Source organism: Myripristis murdjan, chromosome 7 (assembly GCF_902150065.1).
Source record: "Myripristis murdjan chromosome 7, fMyrMur1.1, whole genome shotgun sequence".
NCBI lineage: Eukaryota > Metazoa > Chordata > Actinopteri > Holocentriformes > Holocentridae > Myripristis > Myripristis murdjan.
The window spans coordinates 13,595,597-13,620,655 of record NC_043986.1 but is presented as its reverse complement, the minus strand read 5'-3'; the positions used below and the strand labels follow the sequence as shown (position 1 = coordinate 13,620,655).

At 39.3% G+C, this 25,059-nt stretch overlaps 1 protein-coding gene across 1 annotated transcript in view; it reads right to left on the bottom strand.

Moving 5' to 3' along the window:
• The window catches only part of casz1 (castor zinc finger 1), a 180,254-nt gene that overhangs the window by 141,020 nt on the left and 14,175 nt on the right, over positions 1 to 25,059 (bottom strand). Inside the window, exon 3 of the mRNA XM_030054960.1 lies at positions 2,182 to 2,289. The gene's annotated coding sequence lies outside the window, so the exon portion shown is untranslated. The remainder of the gene's footprint in view (positions 1 to 2,181; positions 2,290 to 25,059) is intronic.

Below are 25,059 nucleotides of genomic sequence, written 5' to 3'. Positions count from 1 at the left end.
TTTGTGCACAGCAATATTGTGATATTGTGATTTTCCTGGTTTTAAAGGCTGTATTGCAGTAATGGGATGCAATTTTCAGAACCTCTAAGGCTGTTTTGGCTGTCATCATATCCACATTATCAATGATTATCAAAAAATCTCCTGTTAAAATATCTTATGAAAGCAGCAATACAGTATCCATGCCTGGAAAAAAAACACCTTTTCCGTTCCAACAATACAACATCCCAACAATATACATGATCCAAGTGTCCGGTCAAAAATATCATGTTATTTGATTTTGTTCATATCAGCCTGTCCTAGAAACAGTAACTGATATATGTTCATGTTTTTGGAACTCATGAAATGTAATGATATCAGTTAACCAATCTGAACTGCTTTAGAAGCACTGATTAGATTAGAATCAGTAGATGCAATATATTAAAGCTATCATGAGCAAGTTTCCATGCTGCAGCTTTATGCATAAAATACAGCCCAACTGTGCCTTTAATTGTATTAGGACTCTCAGTAAGGAGCGCATATCCAGTCAGAACCATGAATATTGTTCTCTAGGTTTTAGAGATTTACTACAAATCGTTAATAAATACATAAATAAATAAATAACACGTTAGATGATTCAGGGATTCGCCCTCTCACGGCTCACTCAAAAACACCCCAGCCCTGGACACCCCGGCCCTGCTTAATATGTAACAATGTTATTAACCTCAATTTCCTGCCCGGTCTGCCCCTCCACAGGCCATATTGTTAGCCTGAGCGAGCTCTTGGCAGACGCTGGTGGTGACTCTCATTCAGCCTGACCACCCCGCACGCAGGGGGATTCTCTCCCACAGCCCTGCTCATCCTTCCTTCAGGCCGCCCGCTGTGCGTCTCACCCTCCCTGTTTGCTGGCAGGTGACTCAAAATAACAGACGCTGCCCTAAGAGAAAGCTGCTTCTTCGCATTCACTTAGCGCTGCCAACACGCCCCAACACAGGATGAGCCGAACTGTGGGGGTTCTGAGGACCATCCCTGCAGCCGGCAGGGGGGCGCTATGTTTGTTTTGTGCTGAGGTGCGGGAGGGGGGCTGCAAATCAGCTTGTTTTGGATTAAGAACAAATCAAGAGATTTTAAGCATTACTAGAAAGGCCTCAATGGCAACTTGAAAACAAGAACACCTGCAGGAGGCACAGTATAACAACCAGCAAGCAACTCATACGATATCATTTTCAGCCTCATTCACATATTTCACAAAGTATAATTGCTGAAAAAGAATAGAGGGTACAATAGCAATATAGCCAAGAGTGCACTTAACAGAATCAGAGTTTAAGCCATGTTGATCCCCAATGACAGTATGTTAAAAAAAGCAAATAAAATTGTAACTTAATTATAGATTTATAATGAGCCACTGCACCACTGCCAAAAGCAAGTCCCATACCAAGGCAAACAGGCACCTGCTGAATGCTCTCTGCTCATGGGTTTTCATAGCTTAATTAATCTTGGCCTTGGGGTATCATGACTCGTGCGTGCCGCTTGTGTGCATGTTTGAGACAATTAAGTTGTTCTGTGAAACAGAGGTGCAACTTCAACACGGAGCACAGACACCAACACTATGCGTTACGAGCAGAATTTTGTGGTTTGCGTAAATTAAGCCGGCGAGCTAATATTTGGTGACAGAAATGGCGCTACAGTCTGTCCATGTGCAGTGTTTCTCATATACAAAGCTCATGTGTGGCACACCGCCACAAAGCCAGCAAGGCTGCCACAGAATACATGCAAGGTCAATGTATAAAAAATAATCTAAATAAATCTTTGTTCCTGATATGTGCATGTCACATCTTTTCTGTCATTTGGTGATGTGTAGACCTGAACACAGTGGAGCTGCACATTAGTCTCCTTAAAAAAAAAATTAAAGTAAACCTTAAAATTCTGCAAAAGCATGACGTTACACCAGGGAAACTGCTCTTTAAAGTATCAAATGGAGCTTTTGACGCTTTAAATAAGAGTTGCCTTGTTCTTTACTTTATGTTTTTCCCATCTGATTCTTTAGCCCTCAGACCAAAGTTTTTCCCTAACACTCAGATACAGAGTTAACATGAGTTACGTGATATGCTGTTCGTATACTGTATTGCCTGTTGATGAATTAGGACAGTATACAGTAACAACAGACACACTGTGTAAGAAGGGATATCCATGTTTGAGTCTCACCTTACTGTCTGACAATCTTTGTTGAGGCGACTCCAATCTGCAAAGGGCTTATCCTCTGTGGCCTGTGCTCCGGGCTGCACAGACACTCACTCCACTGCCATCTGATTTCTGCAGATAAAAAGAGAAGAACTGTTTAGCATCACATTTACTTTCTTTAAAATCAGACCAGATGCCAATGTAAGCTATAACAATGTGGATGTAAAGTCACACATCTTCACAGGCAGACGTCACACGAATAAACAAACTCTAAATAAATTCTAGCAAAACATCCGCACCCTTGGAGCGATAATGTAAATATTTCATTTTCAAGCCCGATCCAAAAGAATAAAGCAGTGTTACATTTTCTGGGCGACGCCAATTTGAATGTTGCTCACACACTCTGCAAGTTAATAAATGACAATGTCATCTAACTTGTGATCTTATGAGATTAATTCTTTCGAGGAAAATAGGGCACGGTGTTTATGCCAAACAACAAAAAGCTCTCTATGTATGACCATTCAGTTATTCTAAGTACAAGGGTGAAAAAGATTAAAGCCTTACGGGGGTAAACCAAGAATCACTGAATCAATTGGGGTGTTTCCATGAACTGCTCCCCATGAAAAGACTGAGCACATTTCTCTTTGGTGCTGGATAAACTTTTGAAGTGCTGTCCAACAGGAGACTAGTCTGGGATATCAGTTTAAAACAACAGCTCTTCTTATTATTATATTTTGCTTTAAACCCAATCCGGCCTTTCACCAGGTATGACAAAGGAAACACTGCACTTCCTGATTATGAACTTTAGTAAGGCATCTCACGTTTTAGGTGCATTAGGTTAAAGAGAAAGAGGGGGAGCTTGTTCTGTGAAGGGGCAAGCTATTAAACAAATGGGACATAACACCTTTAATGGTTCTATGTGCAGTTTCTCAGAATTAGGACAAAATTAACATCTCCCATGACCCTCACTGCTTCCTGTGGCAAAAGGATCAAGCTGCGTGTCCCACCTCCTTCTCCCTGGCACTCAGTGGGCGCTTGTTTTGTAGAATAATAAGACAACCTGAGCCAATAACAGCCCTTGATAACAAGCAAGCTGCATTTCAACAAAGTAAATGGAGGCCAAGCTGAAACTATGTAGTTCCAGTAGACCTGGATTAAAGTTGTGCATCGCCTGTAAAATAAAAACAGCTCCTCTTTTATGCCATAAAGCCATCAGATTTGCAGCAGTAATGACTGCCAATTTTCTTTTTTGTTTATGGAAATTTTTCTTATGTCTTAAAATTAACATGTCAGAAAAAAAGGTGAATTTAAAAAAAAAAAAAAAAGGCATGCGCACACAGTTCAGACCTCTGGCCCTCCTCAGTATGTAGGCTGGCTTGATTTTTGAAAGTTTGAAATTGAATTTTTCATTCAATTTTTCAGGTTCATTTTTTCCTCTTTTCACTGGTTTTACACACCGAAGTTATTTTCTTACAAAAAAAAAAAAAAAAAAAAATCGGGAGAGCATTGTGTTTTTTATCAAATACCATAATTATCACTGTGGCTGGGTTGTGTATTAAAAAAAAAAAAGAAATAAATAAAAAACAAGTGACCAAAATGACCTACGAAGAAAGTATTGAATCCTCATGACTGCTAATTACCAGTTTGAATAGGCTTGATATCTAAACAGAAAAGGTATTAAATATAATAATCATTCCTATAGCTAATTACATTTCCAATTATGTCACTAATTAGGAGGACTTAATTATCAGCATATTGCGTAAATAAGAGTTTTGCATTCTGCTATTTGTGATGGTGATGGTGATGTGTTTAGGACATCAAGGGCAATTCTTGTGAATACTAAAAATCCTCAGGATAAAACTGCTACCTCTTGCAGCAGGACAAGCATCCAAATGGTGATGATAATATGATATCAGCACAATAACTAATGGATCTGACCATATTCTTTGTTCTGTGTATAACTGTCTATACATTTAATCTATTATCAAGTGAAATTATCAAGACACCACAGTCTGATTTGTAAGATTAGCCTTTATTATTTGGATTACTGTTCACTGAATTACAGTGGTTACAGCTGTTTTGGATTTTGTCAAAAGATGACAAGCAGCATGAAATTAATCGCATTCCTATGACGTCTTCTATGAAGTTTTTTTGTTTTTTTTTTAAATTAATGTTTTTTTTTTCCAAACATTATAAATCAAAACACCCTTTTATTTGAAATTGTATCATCAGATACAGAAACTCTCACGCTTATGTTTGTGTTTGTTGATATCTGGTAAGTCAATCATCTATTTAAAAGATCAAAGAAAGAGGCAAACACAACGCTTAAAACTGGCAGCTCTCATTCAATTTGTTTCACTAAGCTCCAATTTAGACATTACCATACAGTAAGCTTTTCCACTTTGTAACAGATTTTAACTGCTTAGGTACACTAACACACATCATGTATATTCAAGAACAGTATAAAGCCAACTCTTCCTTGTGGGAAAAAAAAAAAAAAAAAAATTAAAAAGGCTTTATTCACTGGTTAATGTATTTTGGGCCTGTTAAAAGCCAACAAGATTCAGAGAGAGCCACCAATAATCACTTCCACAGAAATGAACTGCTTTGTCTCCATGTTTAATATCTGCTCTCTGGAAAATTAAAAAAGTTTTCACAACATCTGCTATAGGTGACACTCACACCCGTAGTACAGCCGGTGTGTTATATTAGCAGTGAGTGTGAGACAGTTGGAAATCATTTAATATAACACAAAATAAAATTAATATAAAGTGGAAAAGCAGTATTAGTTTGATGGAAGCCATGAACAAATCTGCAGCGAAGAGTTACTCCCTGCTTTGGAAAGCCGATGATGCACCGATCTATCTGTGCATGTGAATCTACCACCTATTGGCTGCTGACCGCTAAGACACACACACACACACACACACACACACACCCCTCCCACTGACGAAGGATCGCCAACCGGGACTCCCCTCCAAGAGGCAAATCGCATCCTTTGCAGTTGTCAAAATATCGCTGTATCACACTCTCCAAGCCTCAAAGCGCTGCTGATATTCATCGGCTTCCTTGGGGGCGTTGTTTTACCTTTCGGAGAGCGGAAGTGTTGCAGAGGACTGTGTCTGAGTGCCAAGTAAAGACACTGTGGATTAGAGTTATATCTTCCACATGGCTGCTTCCTAATCCCACCATCTGAGGTAAACACAGGACCAGGTGAGGCAACACGCCTGTCTGAGACACCTCTTCGACACAGGAGGATCGCCACATCAACACTCCCAGGACCGCTGCATCAGAACTGCCACCGAGCGCAGAAGTGTTCACAGTAGGTTCACATGGTGTTCGGGTATTTTACAGAAGCATAAGCAGCGACAGCGGCTTTGGAATTAACAGAGGAACGGCGTAGTTAACACGAGCACCGATCACCTGCACAGCTGACAAGACAAAAAAGTGCCACTATACCCACAGAAACTCAATATTTATCAACATCGTATTTATAAACAATATTTATCGTCCAAGCAGGGGCAAAAACTCAGCTGGGGCCTTGTTGTTTTGTTGTTGTTGTTGTTGTTGTTGTTGTTCTCATTATTCTTTCTGCTTTCTTCTCCTTCTTCTCTCATACATTTCTTCTCCACTAAAGCTGTTTATGCACCAAAAACCGTAAAACCAAATAACACGAAAATTGGCAAGTGAGTTCAAATTCCACCCAATACTCAGGTTTGTAAAATGACACTCACTGACCTCAAGGTGGTGCTGTAATAATCAAGTTTATGTTTATTCAATTATCTCGCAAACGGTTTGGCCTTTCATCATTTTCGTCTCTCACATGCTACTTCTAAAAATCTTAAATTTTTCTAACCTTGACTCGATTTTCTCAAAATTGTATTTTCGCCATCTCCTCCGAAACCTCTGAGCCAATCATCCCAGAACTTAGGGTCATCATGGACTTCCATGGCCTTAAGTTTTTACAGGAATTTCAACAAAATTTTATATGAAGCTAATTTTCAAAATTTTGCAATAACGCCTGAATGAGTTGAGATATCAACCTGTAATCTGAGAAACATGTTCATGGATCAGTATAAAATTTGGCTTGCACATCATGACAATGAGTCCATGCATAAAATTTGGTAATGACTGGTTAAAGTGGACATGTGTGGAAAACCGTGGCTCCGCAGTCATTAAAGGGATCTGAAGGTTCAGGGTTTAAATCCCCAGGTGATCAACAATGTGGCAGCTTTTGTATGTGGTCTGCTTTCAAGTGGTTCTTGAGGTCATTTTAAGCCAAAGACTGTATTGTCGATTTTTTTCCTGCATATATTATGATGATGAAACAAGTGTGTGATCGATCTCACTCCTTCTTTTAACAGAATCAAACTTGCTGAAGTGACTTACTTAGCTCGCGGGTTTTCAGAAATCATAAAATGTCCCATAAGCATCAAAGCTCAGTAAGGTCTCATGTTGCTCCCTGCCACTTGTGGTGATAACTGAATTATTTTTTTCCTTTTGTGGTATGTTATATGATGGCTGGGTTCCTTATGCATTAACTTGTGCACTTTGAATTTTGTGTTTGTCTAGTGACCCTTGATCTTTATGGCTTTTGTTTCATGACCTGTGTCTTCCTGGATCCTTGTTATTAATAAGACAAAGACAAATCTCACTCATGGATTATTAATTCTTCTATTCTATTCTGAAGGGTGCCACCTACAAAAATGTAAAATGTCAACAACAGAAAATCTGAGCAGAATGACATCCCAGTATGAGCCACACTGGCTGACAAATGATCTCTGGACAAATCAGTGGAAAAAAACTCAGCAATGTCAGCTTAGCACCAAACCTACCCCATAAATTTAAAACAAAAAATCTGGTGAATTACTTCTTTACCTTACATTTTAATGCACCAAAAACAAACAAAATAAAAACTGCAGTTTATATACTTAAGCATTTCTTCCTATGCATGTAATCTGTTTTGAATTTCAAAGTTAGCCATCTCTTTGTGTTTTTTCCATGAATCAAAAAGTGAGCCATAAGATGATACTTCTATGTGTGTGTGTGTGTGTGTGTGTGTGTGTGTGTGTGTGTGTGTCACTGTCAAGGAATGCTGCCAAGTTTTGTTTCCAAGTCTCTCCCTCTCACTTCAGATCCGGTTGGTGGGAGGGAAGAGAATGAAGAGAAGAAAAAAAAATACCTGAAAGGAACGTTCATTGCGTGTTTAAAGACTGGGCTGATATAAAAAAAAAAAAAAAAATCTAGATCATTATGTAAAAACAGGTTTAGATATGTTACGGCATGACTGTTTTTCAATACATTTTTCACACATGACCTCACAACTTGAAAAAATGTACACACCCATGGAACAGGTACTTGAGGTAAAAACACAAACAAAAAGTACCAGGAAGATGGGTATTTCACAAGTTAAAGGGGTGTGTTTTCTGGTGTTTGCCTCAAAGTGGCATTTTCCATTACTCCCATGACTCTTTCTGGGACAGGAAAGCACAAATGGGTAGAAAAGGCACTGGCAATGCTACAAGGCCTTTGTCCAGGATATAGTTATACAGATTTATAGGGAAAAAGGAGTCACAACAGGCAAAGACAAAGCCCGTGTTTCTAAAAGGCACAGGTCAGTGACTGAGCATGTGAAGACCTCACACTGTAACTGAATTTGCAGGCAGTATCGCTGTTTACATGCATCTACCCTTTAAAACAAAATTAAATTAAAAATAATGATAACTTTCAAAAAACTACACAGGAAATGAATTCTTTATTTTTACTTGCAACCCAGTCTCAGGTTTATTACATGTCTGTGTGCTTAATAACTATCATTGCAGGGGAAAAATTAAGTTCCTGAATTGACCATATAAAGCTCAGGTTTTCAGCTTACAGTATTTTTGGAAGTAAGTAAGCTGACATTCCTCCACGTTCCCTCCCAAAAAACAAAGCTTCAGTGAAAACACAGCGCCGTTAAAGTATACAGTAATACTATAAACACAACCTAAAGCCAGGGCCGTTTTGAAAAGCCCTGTCAGAACATGTGAACTATGCAGGGAAAGCTTTGAAAAAGTGCATATTTTGATTTTACTGATAAAAGAGCGATCACAGAAAGATGTAGGACGTTAACCGTTCAGTGACAGTAAATGTTGTGTCTCAGGTAGGTCTTTTAATCAGTTGAGGTGAGGTTTCATTAACAGTTGTGAACTGATGAAAAGAGTTTGTGTCTTCATCAAAATCAATTTCTCCCATGAAAAGATTTTTTAAAGGCAAGGTGAAAAGTATTTGGAGTTTGGTCTCATGGCTAATTGGTGTGTATTTTGGGGTAAATCAAACAGTTAGAGAGTGGATAAGGAATCTAACAGCCGTCTAAGGTCTTTGATACGTAGCGTCTGTACTTTAATGGGAGTGTACGGCTTGGAAAACATTTTTTCAAAAAGTTCAGTGTTAACTGAATAGAGGCACACTGGTAAACTGCTCTGGTAAAAATCACTTATAAAACTGAGAAAGCCTCTGCACCGACATGGAAAACTTTTTAAGAGTCTACTTAAAAAAATAAGACACTAACTTTTAGAATGCTGTTCAAATCCATATAAACCAGAAAGTAAGCTCTTTAAAAAAAAGAGCGATCTGAACCTGAATGGTGAGATTTTCTGAGGTTACCTTACCTACCCTTGCCCGCAGGCACAAATGTGAGATAAATATACCATATCCACACCTTTGTCACGCAATGTGACTTTCATGAAAAAGCAACCAAGTTCGTCATTACAGGTTTTACAAAAGTATATGTACTGCATAGCTGGCCCCTTTTGTCACTTCAGTGACTACCTTATCATTAAGGTCTTTGTTGACTGAGAGCCATATTTAGAGATTTTATTCATACTGTTAATTACAAAATTGCAAATTATAAATCAAATAGCACATGCGTATTCAAAATATTGAGTATACTAAACTGTTTGACAAACACAATATTGTAATTCTATTTTTGCATAACTGCATTCATTTTCAGAGATATTATTTTGTGGGATGAGAAAAGGAATTTCAGAGATTTGTCCATTAAATGGATTCGATTAGCTGACAAACGTCCATAGGACTGTCAGCCTGGCAGGGAGAGCCTGAAACCAACACTGAATCACTGCAGCGCTTTGCACTGGCAAGACATCTACAGGTGAACCAAACACATGGGATTTCATTACAAATATATAAAAAAATAAATAAATAAATAAAACTGAGAAATATGAAGTTGGCTGACCACATCCTGTACCTGAAAAGCCCTGCCCTGAAATTATTTATTTGAATCAGAGCGTTATCTGCCTCCACTGTTACTGATAATAGATGAGGAAAAAAGCTGCCATCAAACTTCATTGTCAGTCCAGATGTTACAGTCTCACTCATACTTTTATCTATTAATTTCAAAGGCTTCCAACCATTGTCAGTTTTATACTCCTAAATGAAATCCAGCTGCCTGCTTTTGGTGTGTGTGAGTGTGTGTGGGTGTGTGTGTGTGTGTCTAATAAAAGAGAAATATGAGTGTGTAAGCCTTTTCATTCTCTAGTCTCGGGGCATTTAGTCCAAATCAGGGAACAAATTGTTACTTTGCTTTTACACATTGGTTTGGTTACTTTTCACACATCAGCTGCAGAAAACAATGGATAAAGTGGCTGTGATGTCATCCGCTGACTTCTGACTGGCCTGTTTGAAGTCCAGGAAGTGGGGTTTCTGGGCACTGCCATGTTGTAATTTGGGGACCAGAGTTTGCACAGTCGAGTAAAAGGGTGGAGCCATGGAGCCAAACCTCAGCTTGTATTTTGAAGCCAGTGAGGAAATCCTGGTGGAGACTGTCCTTCTGTTGCCCTGTGCCGGCTGTTTGTAGAGCAAGCTGAATCTCCACCCACTTCAATATCATTCAGCGGGACGAAGGCACACTTTTTTTGGTGTAAAAATATAAAAGTCGATAAATTTTTTTCTACAAGAAGCTATAGTCAGAATAGCCAATTTCATTTCTTCTAATGTCTCCCTGTATGGTGATATTTTTAAATAATTATGCCATTAGGAAGATATTTCCCTGGATTTCAGTGCATGTAAGGGAATGTAATATCTGCCCCTTTAGAATAAAATTGGTTGGCCCGTTATCCCCATAATCTTCATCCATTAAAATACACTACAGTGGGCAGTATGAAGCAGAACCAATTCTAAAAGTTGAGATTTTATTGAAATAAAGTGCTGCTTCCTGGATCATCTACATGCCAAACTAAAGAGTGAAACCCAACAATTCAGAAAAAGTCTTGGGTCATATTTTCAGAAGTATGTACCTTTGCCGATAATAAAGTGCAAGACAGAACGGCACTTATCTAGGCTTATCTCATGAGGCCATATACTGTAGTGTGGCTTTTGCTGCAGTTACAGGCTTCAGCTCGGCTCCGCCCACCAGCCAGCCCATCCATCACAAGAAAGTCTGGCGTCAGACACGGAAACCTCACAGAACATCCACCTCATTCTCCTCAGGATGTGCTTGGAAATGGTGAAGTCTAAGCATTAGTTTAGAGATGGTTAAGATCAGACTTAGGTCAGGTTAGGTTTGGTGTGGTTGAGTTTAGGGCTAGGATGAGGGAGGCATTTCGTGAGGCGGGTGTTCCTTGAGGTTTTTGAGGTCCTCGATGAAACTGCTGCTGGAAATTTCTCTTCCATCAGTGAGTTGGCAGATCTCTGTCACTCTGAAATCAGTTCACAAGTCCCTCTGAGCTTCACTAGCTAACTACTACACAGCACCTGATCAACCAAACTGCTGGGAGTGGCTAATCTTTGGAGGAAAAATTCATCCTAAAACACATCAGCGGTTCAAAAGCAGGCATCAGCGATGTATATCCAGTCTCTGGTGCCGTTTTGTAGCTGCGGTGTGAAGTGCAATTCAATTTCCAGCTACAGTGGAGCTTAATGGGAGAGAGATGTGAGCTCTCCTTCTTCTATGCTGCATTTCTCCCTGTACGTTTGTTTAAAATCACTGCAAATCACTGAGTCTACAAAGAAGCCCTTCCTGTTTTAGGGAACCTGACAGCTAACATTTCTTTTTCAGGTTGTTTTTGTACTTATTCATTCAGGCATTCATTTATCTATTTATTTGCCCAATTAAATACCACTGTGGCTCTGCTGAGAACATACCCCAGGGACAACAGTGGATTTACATTTGGCTAGTTAGCCGCAGGATAACAAAACATACAACATCAAGCAAATCCACATTTTTCAACAGTGGTAATTTCTTTTAGGTTGTAATTTTACTTTAATTAGTACACCTACAAGGGCAGTTTCATCTAGTGTCTTGAATTTTAAGACAATTACCGCTGCCACTTTTATTTACTGTTCTACAGGCCTGTACAAACAAAAACATACAAATGTTAATTCTGTCTAAGTAAACTAAACACTTGTAAAATGGTGTCAAATATTTGAGTCATTGTGAACTCGGGTTACAAAACAAGCATTACTACAAAACAACGGTGGCATTTATTCTATTCTATTTATTCTAATAGGGTGGCATGGCTCCACCTACGTCATTTTATTTTGATTACTATTCATGCAACCTAACCTATTTCTGCAACCTAATTTATCACTGAAAATCATGTGTCAACAGTCATTTCCTCCACCAAGAAAAAGAAATTCATTCCAGTGTAAACAAACATGCAGCACCGGCAGCTGGATTTGGCATTAGAGTGTGATTTGACCGTGGTCCGACCTAACTAATACACAGAGCTTCCTGTAGTTTGGTTCAGTCAAGGTGGCATCATGTTCTCATTCCAAATAAGCCTCCCTCTAAACAAGGTCTCAATCCAGTTGCTTTCCACACTCCAGTGCCACAACTGTGTTTTTATTTACCTTAACAAAGCAAACTAAAGGGGGAATCGCTCCAGGGTCCAGAATAACGGCTCTAAATGAACCAGATATCAAAACGCCCTCAGACTACAAATTCAAATTCATATAAAACGTTCAAATATTAATTGTCAGCACAATTTCACACAGGCATGTTAATTTGCCTTGGGGAAAAAAAACTTTTTGGGGCTAAAAAGCTCTGAGTACGATTAGTAGTGATAAAGCATACAAACAGTTTAGAAATTCCCTCAAGCTCACTCAATCAACAGTGTGTCCTCCCCATTTAAAAAGACTGTGCAAGACGAGAGTGTGTACTGCGTATGGATGTGTTGATTATGCATGCTAGGAGTGGTTCAGTCTTTTATTGGAAAATTTACACCCGTGCAGTGATTTATATAAATCAGTAGTGCCCACAAAGCAGTAAAACTCTAATTGTTTCCTCCATTTTGAAAGTCTAGCGTCCATTAAGGATGCAGTGGGTAATAAAGAGGACTTTTAATCAATCCTCTCTTGTTGTTGAGTTGATGTGTGAATGGGCTATCCTACCTGACAGTGCTACCATATGTTGATTTCTTTTTCTGATAGCGAACAAAGAGATCAAGGTGGCTCACTTCTTTGTAGGTGACCGCCTTTACTAAACTGCTGCAACAAAATATGCAAAAGAAAAAAGGTATAAGCCACTTGGATTGTTTTTGGTTTCTAAGTTTTTTTTTTGTTTTCTTATTTCTTTTTGCATAAGTCCCTACACAATGAGGAGCTAACTGTGCCCTGGGGAGATATGGCTGATGTCACAACATCAAGGCTGGAGAGCACAGGAGCTCCCGGTGGAAGATCATAGCCAAGTCTTCCACTAAACTGCTCACAGGTATGGGAATGTGAGGACTGGCCTGCTTATGGGCATTCCAGTCGCTGTCGGAGGCTGCTGAGCAATGCAGCTACCAACACTGGCTATAAAGACAAGATCCAATGTGGACTGCAAAATGACCAGCTACCTGTAGGAGGGGTAAAAAAAAAAAAAATAGGGAGGAGGGGCAGGGGTGCACCTGGGATGCAAGTTGTCACTGTTGAGCCTTCTGGAGATGTTGTGGGCCTATTAACAAAACATCTAAGAAGGAGGGTGCCCACCTGATGACCTCAGTGATGTGATTACCCATTCCACCACTCAAGACTCAACCAGTGCTGATTGCTACAAGAGGGATTGTAACATCAAGTCCTATGAGCTCAACTATGAATAAACACCAAAGCGAGCAACTGTGGCCCAAATTGCAGCAGTCGTGCTGCTACTAACCACTGATTGAAAAGTACTCAAGGATTCTTGTGCTCGGTATACTCAAAACACAAAGAAATGGTACAAATGACTGTAACCCCTCCCGCTTCCCAGCATTTGAATTATTACAAAGCAGATTTAAAGCAAGTGTAGCTGCATGCCACGTTACTTCCTCTTGCCCCACAGTACAATGTCTGTTGTGACCCTTTCATTGTCACATTACACCGGCCAACCCCTCTTCGACCGGCTGGCATGGCCACAGTAAATCCTAGAGGCTGCTCATGCTAGGGACCTTGGGTAATTAATAAAATCCCCATTACATGCCTTGTGCCCGTTGTTTGCTATTTCAACACCCCATTTGTGCCACGATTACAGTCATTATCAGTCACCGCCATTAATTCTCTACCCGATGCCAGAACTGCATACTAATAAATTGGGCTCTAAAATTTTTTACCTTTCAAGGAGTTGGTGTTGGAGCTGGGCCAGGAAGTGCCACTCCAGATTAGGAGTCATCTGGTGACTCGGAAAGAGCCCTTTGAATAGAAGGCTGCTGCATCTTTGGAGATAGTTCAAATTTCCCCTTTGATTATTTTCCTTTCCCCTCCAAAATGAATCTTTATTAAGCTTAAATCCTGAATAAAATGAAATTAGCAGACTGCAAAATATTGCTTTCTTTTCTGATTCTATTCCCTTGTGCCTGCATGCAAATTATAATGCTTATTTATGTAAATGAGGTGTCGTCTTTAATTAGTTTTGCTTGAGGGCATTAAAATACATGTATTCTTTCCCCAAAAATGATTTGTTTTGTTGCTCTGTTCAGTTTAAGTTCAAAATGAATGATTATGCCAACTAAAAAGGTTTATTAATTCCATAGTTTTCTTTTTTTTCTTCCTCTTTTGGAGTATTATCTTCTCCACCCACTTCCTGGGAAGAATGTATTCTCTGTGAAATCGAGAAGCCTCTTCAGGCAATACTCGGAGCGCTCCTCTGAAAAGCCCTTGTAAAGGTCCCAGGTTGAAACCACATGGTAGAAAAGCGCTCCCACTTACCAAATCGGAAAGCTGTGCTCATCAACAATAAAATTCTCTGTATATATGTTTGACTACATGGCTGATGAGAATATTACAGGGAACAGGAAATTCACTTAATTGTTTTGTTACATTTAAATATGTATCCTTAAGTGCTGCATAACCACTGGAAAATGCACTGTGGTCCCATCATGAGTTGGTTCTATTTGCATTTGGCCCATACATCACAGACATATACTTAAACATAACCAGTCCTGAGCTTTTGAGTTGTGTTATTAATCAAACACTAATACCAATGTAAATTCAACAGCTTTCAGTGCCCAGCTCACAACTGAGGTGAGCATGACCTGTTAAATGACTTTCTGACTGATTTGGGTCTTATTTTAATATTTGTTTAAAAGGATTTGCAGTGTTACAATAAATCTCCCGCTCGGCACTGTTTTTATGCATTTACTCTTGATTTACAGCGCCATGTTGAGTGGCTATCGAACAGAAAACTGCTTTATGTCATTGTAGGAGGTGTTGGGTCAGCTTCAGTGAGAAGCAGCAGCTGACTGAGTTGTGCAGTATTTCAAACCACTCCAGGTTGAAAGTGACCAAACTGCAGCCCTGGTTATTGTTCAATATCATATCAGTATTCAGCATCCCTTCAACTGCTCAGATGAGCTGAAATGGCAAGTTAAGATGCAACCCCCCTTCCCATCCCCCCCAGTATGATTTATGGAAAGGAAGGTAAAACCATTATAGCATTTTTATTATTATTGTTCTTTCAAGGCTAATGCAACAATAGATTTTTGCATGATTGATGCGTTACACTAAACATTAGAGGATTACATTAACTTTGCATAGAACAGCTAAATGGCACGAGATTACTTATTGTTATTTTTCCTCCACATGATCATACTGTAAACACTGCACAGTACATATACTATTTCTTGGCAAGTATTGATTACTGGGTATGTTGTGGGGTAAATAGTGTACAAGAATGCTCACTATCTGGTACAGTTTTAGTTGCCAGCTTTGAACACTGTTTTCTCTAATATGAACTATAAACAGCTTTTTTTTTTCTTTTTAAAGCAAAGTTGGTAAATGACAGCGCTTCAGAGATTAAACAAATGTAAGTGACTTTGATAGCCTCTCATCTGCCCCCTTCATTCTGCAAATTATTAAAACTCGGGGCTCTTGTGGGAGGGAATATGGCAGCAATATGCTGATACTTCAATCAGCTGCGAGGAAATTCCACATGTAATAAGGAGGAACTGGCTTTAATCGCTGCTCTCCATCCTTCAGTTCCTACCACGGGCTTCAGCTGTCAGGGTGTACAACTGTAACCTCTTTCATGGCATCTCTGATAGAAAAAAACTCCTCGGCCCACATCAGACCTTGCAGAGTACCCCTCCAGAGCATGTACATGCACACACCAGGACTAAATAGGACTCAAGGCCCTAGCCATGCATCTCACAGGGGGGTCCACTTGTTTCTTCATTTAGGTACTTTAATTTATCAGTATTTTACTACACTCACTTAAACCAAGCAAAGAATTCATAAAAAAAAGCAGATACAATATTTGCACTTGTCCCAGAGGTTTCAGATGTCAGGGTAGGTGTTGAAATAACAGTGCAAACAGAGAATTAAGGTTTTGATTCAGTCTTAAATCAAAGTCAGAAACAGCCTAACCAAAAGACATCCTCCATTAAAATGTTGACTCACACTTTGGGTGCCTTTTATAGGCATTTGTGTTTGTGTATCTATCATGTCCAGGCCATACAGGGAATGATGGGCATCCAGCCAACTGATTCTTCCCCCAAAGTGCTAATTTGTGCCACTCTAGTGTGCACAACGCTATAATTACCTGAAAACGTAAACTGGAAGCTATGCCTGACAAAGACAAGATTCTGTAATAAAATTGAGCTTTTGGGGCTCGGTTGTGGTGGGAGGCTTATAAGACATATTAATGGGATGTTCAAGGGGTATGGCACTTTTCCATTTGTCTTGTGGAAAAATCTTCAGCAAAACACCTGGCACACTAAGTGCCGGCAGTCTGAACACTGAAGAGCAGCTAGCAGTCATTGAGTTGTTTTATAACGCACTGTCACTGCTGAGGCATTCTCCACTGCATCTTTAAATCAGCCTAGTCATTTCTTGATTGTCATTATGTGGCACGTTAATAAGCTACCAAAGTCAGATTTCACAGCCCTTTACTTTGTGGATGAATGAAAACAATAAATAAACTAGCCAGCTTCAAATTAGTGAGCTCTGAGGCGTAGACTTCCTCCATGAGAACAGAATACATCAGAAAGTAGGCTGAAAGTACACTGATGTGACTTTTTGAGTGTAATAACAGTTTTGGATTGAAACTACCAACAATTAATATCTTGTACCAATGTTATCTTTAAATTTGCCCCCACAACTATGTTTGCAGCCAAGTGAAAAAGCACTTAGATCAAGGCTAAAAATCCCTGTTTTGAAACTCTTACAAAGTTGTTTTATAGTGGATTATGGTTAGCAGCTCATTAAGGCAAGGTTTTGCTCCAAGTGGTAGAAACGGTTACCCCTTAGGCCAGTTTAGTAAACTATCGCCCCTCCAAAATGAGATAATTTCTCTGTTTACCCATCTGAAATAAAATTTAATAATGATACAAAACATATTCACTGCCTGTAGTCAGGTCAGCAAAATCCAAACCATATCCAGTGGGGACTGCGCCGACTGGCCGATATCAGATACGTAATAAAAAGCCAATAATTGCCCAAAGTATCGGTCTGACCCAGGTTGAGAGGCTTTGTTACAGAACGCAGTCCTGAGAGATGTGCTGGTTACTGAGTTCACAGGTATTGTGTCTTTTTTTTTTTCGAGTATCATTGCCCTTGAAGAACAAGTTTGAGCACTTTATAAAGGGAACAGTGGGTTTTGCTTTTGACTTTGTGGCATTCTTGAAATTCATATCTCCCCAAGAATTCCACACACCACATAACAGTATGAACTTGCTGTGACGTCCCATCGCTGTGGCTGCATTTTTCTAAAAAAACACATTGTGTGAGTTGCTGCTTTAATGACAGGAATGCCAGGGACATATATCTTCAGTTTCATCTGTTAAGTAGCATTTGTATGAAATGCTGTTTTTCAGATAAGCTAAAATTATTCTACACTGGGTACAAAAGACCTCGCTGTAAAAATTCTGCATGGTCACAGCTGTGGGCTAAATTCAGCGTCACTAGGCAGTTTAGTAGCTCTACTATCTGCGAAACACTATCTTTGAAGCATCAGATTTCCAAAGCCTAAGGGCCCTAGACCCCTGTCCATCTTACAGGAACACAAAAATGTCTGAAAATTTTACGGATGTACACCTATTGCATGTTCCTGTTCCTCATAGTGCAAATATCAGGTGACTACACAAGCTGAAATGCAACAAAACAATATTCAACGCAGTAAAAAAAAAAAAAGATTTGCCAGATCCAACTGGCCGAGCAACTTCTAACAGTTAAGAAAACAGACAATTTATATACTGGAAGAGAAAACGTGTTTGAGAACACAAAACAAGACTGACTGGTTGAACGGTGATTTACTGTTGAGATGTAATTATTCTTATAAAAGTGTTCTCCACCAACAGCCAGTACATTCCAGTGATACATAGTAAAGTCAAAACTAATGCCAAGATTGTGTATACTGAGTGAATATGAATGCTGGTGTTCCTATGTGGGCGTAGGGTGTGACAGAAACAGAGAAAAGACACTTCTTGTTCAGTATCTGCTACTTTTTTTTTTTTTTTCTTGACAATAGCAGGTACGGTACATTTAAATATGAATTTTCAAACAGAAATTTTTCAACTGTCACTCGGCTGTTCTGTTTGTTTTATTTTCATGGCGTGCTGCATTTGTACAATATGTCAACTTAGGTGAATTTGGTTTGTCTTTCAGTAACGTTTAGCCATTGCTCTTCTGAGACAAAACTACAAATATTGCCACGACACTGTGATATTGTGTGTAATGTCAAAACATGCCGCGCATTGTGTCAACATTAGTGTATTTTTGGATTTACAATTGACACATTTCAGTTTTTGACATAAGAATAACACAAATCTTGAGTATGTGCACTGCATGTTATCCCTTAAAAAGTTAAAATCAAATATACTTAGTCTGATGTAAGGACATAAATACAGACAGGCATTAAATGTAAACCAGAGCTATACCTGAGATGTAAAAACACTCATTTACAGTACACACACACACACACGCACACACACACACACACACACACACACACACACACACACAATCACCATTACTGGTACCAAACCTTCGACAAGACACATTAAACAGAAGAACATTATCTACAAGTAATTCTCTTGTTACATGAGGCTCATTTTACCAAACTCCATCAGTTTTTTTTTTTTTTTTTTTTCAGCCGCAAGTCTTTCATCTATTGAGATATCATGTCCCGGTTTCTCTTGCACTTATATTCACTAAACTCTACCCAGATGTCAAAAATGTGATTCCAAACTTGATTCATGTCCTGGGGGTTTCTAACATACAAAGTTAATGTTATAAAGTAGAAAATGGATGTACACTGTTCTGCTGTAGGCTTTACATGTATATAAAAAAAAAAAGTGCATGAGAAAACCCTGAAGACTATTAAACCCGTAATACTGTGGCATACTGTGCTGTTATTTGCACTGTGTTACTTTAAGATTAATAATGAAGGGCGTAGCTAACTGCATACCTGATGTTAGCCGAGCCCCTTGATTCTGATGAGGAAATTACAGCCAATAATACTAAAATGCTGTCTTAAAGAAATAGCACACAAGGAGAGATGTAAATATGATTGGACACAATTTGTGTCCAATCATAAATAAATGATCTTGTCCCACAGTGTTCCTGTGCTGGTTTAAGATTTAAAGTTTTATACATTTTCAAAGCCATACCATACACCCTGCATCTTTACTGTTACATGCATCCACAGTGGAATGATAACCCTAGTAAAATAAATTTTCTTAAACTTACTCAAGGTCTCACAAAAGCCACAAGAATTCAAGAGAAAGCAAAATGCCTGTCGGGGCGAGCATACAAGAGGCAAAGGGGGATTCTGGCATGGCCTGAGCAAAGTCATAAAAATATTTTCCTTTTTATTTAATGTCGTCCATAATTCATTGCCAGGAAAAGCTAATCAATAGCACCTTAATGAAAACTTGAGCCATATTTTATTTTGCCGCAGAGAAGTCCCGGATCAGCATTTGTTGCCTTGTTATGTGCTGGTTTTCACCCTTGGGCTGTTTGACAGATGTGCATCACATTTGCAGATACCTTAAATATTTTGCTCTCTTCAACCACACTTGCTTTATCAAAACGCCATGGAGTGGGAGGGAAATTTCTCACGATGACAGCAATCAAGATTCAAAAGGAGGATAAAAGTCAGGCTGCTCTTTATCTGAATGTTGAATACACATCGCAGCCATGACTTGAGCTCGATACAGACACACGTGATGCCAAACAAAAGGACAGTTGTTTATATGTTAAATGCATTTTTTTATTGTTTACTTTTAATAAGAACTACATGCAGTAGATGTCACCACTACTACAAGACTTGCAGCATTTGGAAAACTGCAGAAGGATGCTTCAGTGCTTTGTTACACTTTGGACTCTTTATGTAATACACTTTTTTTCCTAAAGCACATTAGAAGCAAAACGTATTCTGCCTAGATGCAGTTCAATGCATTTGATCAATTAAATAATGTATTAATCTTATTTGTCTTACTTATCTGTCACATATAATCAAATCAGACCGGCACTCAAGCAAGGAGTGTGTGAAAAAAGTGGCGACTGCGAATCACTTGCAGAGTGATTGGTAAGATGCAATGCTAATTGTTTCCAGTGATCCTTGTCAAGATGAGCCATAGTTCCACTCAACTATCTATGAACTCAGACTACAATTACAAGGGAAAAGGTCATTTTCCATGCTCTGTAAGGCATCCTAATGAACTGGTTGCCACCTATTTAGCACAATTCTCCAGTCCACTAAAACAGACTTTCCTCTGGTGGCATGCTTCACTTTGGCGCCGAATAGGATGACACATTTTCATTTGTTTGTTTGCGTCAGAAGTTGCGATTGCAAACCTTAAGGAAACTTGTTTAGCTAAGCTTTAATCCCCTCATTCGGGGCAAGGTCGACAACAGTTATACATCAACTAAAAATTAAAAAAACAATATCTCAAAGGTCAAGTCATAAGAAACAATATCAGGTCTCTTGCCAATGCCTAGTGCATTACTTATTGTTAATAAAGCCATGCAGAGCTCTTTGATGGCAAGGGGCTGGATAAAAAAAATATATTGCATACTAGCAAGAAGTTGTGGGTATGGACTGCCTTATGACCTACAATGAAGAAATTATTTGGCTGTCAAGACAGTAAAGTTGTAATCGTGAAAAGGGCGATGATTTTGATGATGAGTTGACACTGGAATCTGGTTTTCCTATCCATATGGTATTACATGAGCGTGTACAGAGCTGTCCAGTGGCTACACATCGTTTGCCTGTATTTGCATTGTCAGCCAGAGGTGAGAGGGTGGAGACCTGCCAAGTGCAAGACTCTGGGCCGGTGCCATGACAGCTGACAACCCAGCCAGGCCATGTGTGCAACGCTGTGCTTATAACAGCCAAGATCTAAGATCAAGTAAATCCTAATCAGAGGGCTAATATGCCTCTAATGTGAAAATTCATATTTCTACTTCAGTGTTTCATGTTCAAAAGGGAACGCATGTCATTGGCTTCCCTTCATGAAACACTAGGGCTTCCATCAGTCACTGATTATTGCAATGAGGAATTAAAATCCCCAAACACAAAGGAAGCAGCACCACAGTGCTTTGGATGTCAGAATTAACTAGCGCAAATTACCTCAGCCTATACATGCGTTAGGAAGAGGAATCATATTCAATCAGATCGTAATTTTCACTCATAGTTGATTAATGAAAATACAGATGAGCAGATCCATTCTATCAAAGCCAAGTCTGACCTTGTAGTGCATTTGCATTTTTTGTGTTATTTTCTGCTCTTTCATATCAAAATCTATCACATCAAAATAGCTGAAGCAATTGATATTATTTAGCACATTGTTCTGCTCTTTAAAGCTAAAGCAGAGCTGCAGAAGGGCTGTCTAGTTTGTCACTGAAGACTGGTTGAGGGAGGCGGTGCTGCACTGTTAGTCTTCCCCCTCACGGCACCCTGTGTTTACGCCGATCCCTCAGGCCATTTGTTTGCAGCACTTCCTTGCCCCACAGCACCATGCATAATGCAGGAATGAAAATGTTAACAGTGGCAAATAAAATCGGCAAGGTGCCCCCACAAATCAGGGCAGTTTAGGAGCATATTTAATCATCCGTGCGTTGGGGAGAACGCACCGCGATTTATTGTGGCATTTCAAAGAAGATCAGGACCCCATTTTTCCGAGGCCCCTACCAAAAGCTTCCTGCTCACTTTCCTCATCCTCTGCAGACCAACGCCAATAGTCTTTGTTCATCGCTTTGAAACATATCAACATTTTGGCCCAATTATGTTTATCCTCTTTTGGCTCACAAGCAGATGAGAGAAGAAGTTGCACATACTGTAGAGAGTTGCAACGAATTGCATCAACAGAGCCCACCCAGCAAAAAAAAAAAAAAAAAAAAAAAAAAAAAAAAAAGCAAAAAATAGGCATTGTTTGAAGAGGGTCTCCCATGTATACACACCAACGGTAATCCAATCAAGGTCTTGCATTTCTCCAGTATGCTCCAAGACAAACAAGTCACAGCGCCATATGGTGGTGTCAGGAAAATAAATAATTTAAAGAAATTCATGTGCGGTGCGCAGATGAGCGACCGCAGAAATACCAACACACGCATCCTCATGCTTAACCCTACTAATAAGAACCCCCAGCAGGGGGGCCAAGAGAGACATCCACAGTATCTGGCCTTAACTGGATTGAGAACTACTTTGGAATTTAAAAGACAGGGACTGGCAACTGTCTCTGGATGTAAGGACAGCGTTTCGTTCAGATACAATCTGCAGTGCCTTTCAGCACTTCCTGAACACGAGACAGCCTAATCTAATGTACTGGGGGGGCAGAAGCTGCTCAGGCTTTTAGCCCAGTGCCCGCTTGCCTCCTCTCACATCTGACTGCAGTCAAAAATCCACTTGTTATTTTTATTTCCACTGTATTTTCCCTGAGGTGTGCTCTGCTTGGCTTGAGTCATCATTGTTCAAGTCTTTAGAGTTGGAAAAAAAAACACACATGCGCGCACAAAAGCTGGTGGCAAGGTTATAGCCAGTCAGACAAGGGGGCACTCATATTCTGCCAACCCCAGGGAAAACTCACAGAGGGCTCCAGAGAGAGGGAACAGAGATGTGCCGTGTTGCTGACATGGCAGCCGTCACGTCACACTAACCCGTAAGAGTGATGCATGGAGACAGCACTGGTAAGCACTGAGGTTTGTAAAAAAAAAAAATAAAAAAAAAAAAAAAAATACTGTAGCAGCTTCTAACCCAAACAGCAAGACAACCGCCTTCTTCAGAGTTAGTTAAAATATCTGATAAGAAACACAAAGGAGAAAAGAGCAGTAACTGTCAATATGATAATAAGCCGGGATTCATTGTCAACAACCGAGCACTCGCACCTCACAACCAGGTGCAAACAGAATTACATTGAGATTAATGTCATGAAAACCGGAGGGATGACTGATAATTATGAAGGTGCTGAAAACATTCCTCCCACCCAAGTCGAAAAGACCCCAAACAAAAGGTTGCAGCCTTTAAACATAAAAAGAAATCTAACAAATCTAACAAATTTAATATCCTTTGATCGATTACAGGGCTTTGTTGCTGCTCTTTTTATCAGTCAGTTGTGCGGAGCTTTCTCTCTTTGTGCCTGCTGTGCAGCTCTGGCAGAATGCACACAGAGGACAAGAAGCAGCTTGAGACACCTGTATGGTACACATGTAAGGTAACAGGTGCCAGTCAGAGGTCTGTCGAGAACTTGTAAACCAAGCAGATGAGCACCAAAATCAGGCGAATAATGAACGAAGACAGACACCCTCTGAAAGCGGCGAAGGCGAGGCAGGAGAAGGAGCAGATGCCTACTACATCATGATACACACCAAGCTTTTTGGTAGCTCTTTGATCCCGGCAACGATGAGACTACAAAATAAACACCTGAGATAACTCTCTTTGTACTTCCGCTGTCAGCATTTTTTTTTCTTATAATAACGAGTGTTTTTTTTTTTTTTAAATGTGTTTGTATGCCATGGTTTTTTAGCCAAATCTTTGTGATTTTTTTTTTTTTTTTTTTCATTTTCATTTTATTTTATTTTATTTTATTTTTTATTTTTTTGTCTCTCAACACAGATGCTGGTCAGTACAATTCCCCTCTTAGGAATAATAGAGAGGAATTTGAAGTGGAATTTATAGATAATTGAAGTACAATAAATAAGCAAACCACTTTGGGTCACAAAATGATAGGCTATTCAGGAAAAAAATGATGATTTTTGAATGTCAAAGTAGGCATGTGGCTGATGAAAGAATCTGCATATGGCCATTATAAAACATAAATCCTCTAAAACACAGTACTCCAAACGCCCTTGATTTAATGCTAAAACCCAAGCCTTTACCAATGGAAAGGTGCACCACAAACCACAAGATTGTGGTATCACTATTTTTAGAGAGTACAACTTCTCTTTGTAGCTTGACTTTATAATCAAACAGATTTGTGAGTTTATATCCGATCCTCTTGTTGGGGAGAACTGGTCATTATTATACATCTTACAGAGACAATGCTGGGTTTGCAAGATGTCAAGTGACCGCTGCAGACTTCATGTTCCTAAATGTAAGCCATCGAGCAGAATTCTTGAAATGGATTTAGTTTCTATTCATATGAAAGCACCACTATCGCCATGTGCAGTAAGACAACAATGCAGCAGCAGGCAAACAGAGCAGCACTTATATCAAAATGCTAGTATGGGAGGCTTTTAATGTTTAAATCTGTTTCTATGGACCTGATCTTATAGATTAGAACATCTAAACACTAGATTATCAGATACCTTCATGTGACAAGGCAGTGATTTATAAAATTCATTTGCATACAAAATCTACTTCTTTTAAATGGTTGGAATATTCCTAAAAATGTTTTGCTACTGCTGCCATCCTGACAGGGAGAATTATTTGCAAAATGCATCCACTGAAATGCAGATTATTTAGATGTGGAGAAAATCGTGACAATTGTGAACGCTGATATTAAACCAAATTTGTGCACTGTGAGAAAACTAAACACACATGCCTGAGTCATATCTATCCAAAATGTAACTCTTAAAGGAATGCAGTATTTAAACCTTTTTTTAAGGAGGTTTGGATGTCACTGTAACACACAGCAAATGACCACAAAGTTACTGCAAACAGGTCATACAGCATAATCTAGGTATTCTAGAGCCAAACTTTTGTACAGTTTTCCTGCCTTCATGTGCTCCTCATTACCTTTCTACCATCAGCTTTTTACATTCATAAATACAACTTATCATGTACTATATTCAGGGGGAAAAAAGACCCGGAAACAAAAAGTACTGGACTGTTTTTGGCAACAAAGTGGTACGGAGCTACTTTGTACTGCAGTGGAAGGATTAAGAGAATATCCACATCAGTTTGAAATTGATATTTCAATATGTTCATTAGCTAAAAGTTGTTATGCACATAAAAGTTAACCAAAGGGTGAGAATGTCACAACTTGGCTTGGCTGGTTTGTTTTTGCTATTTTT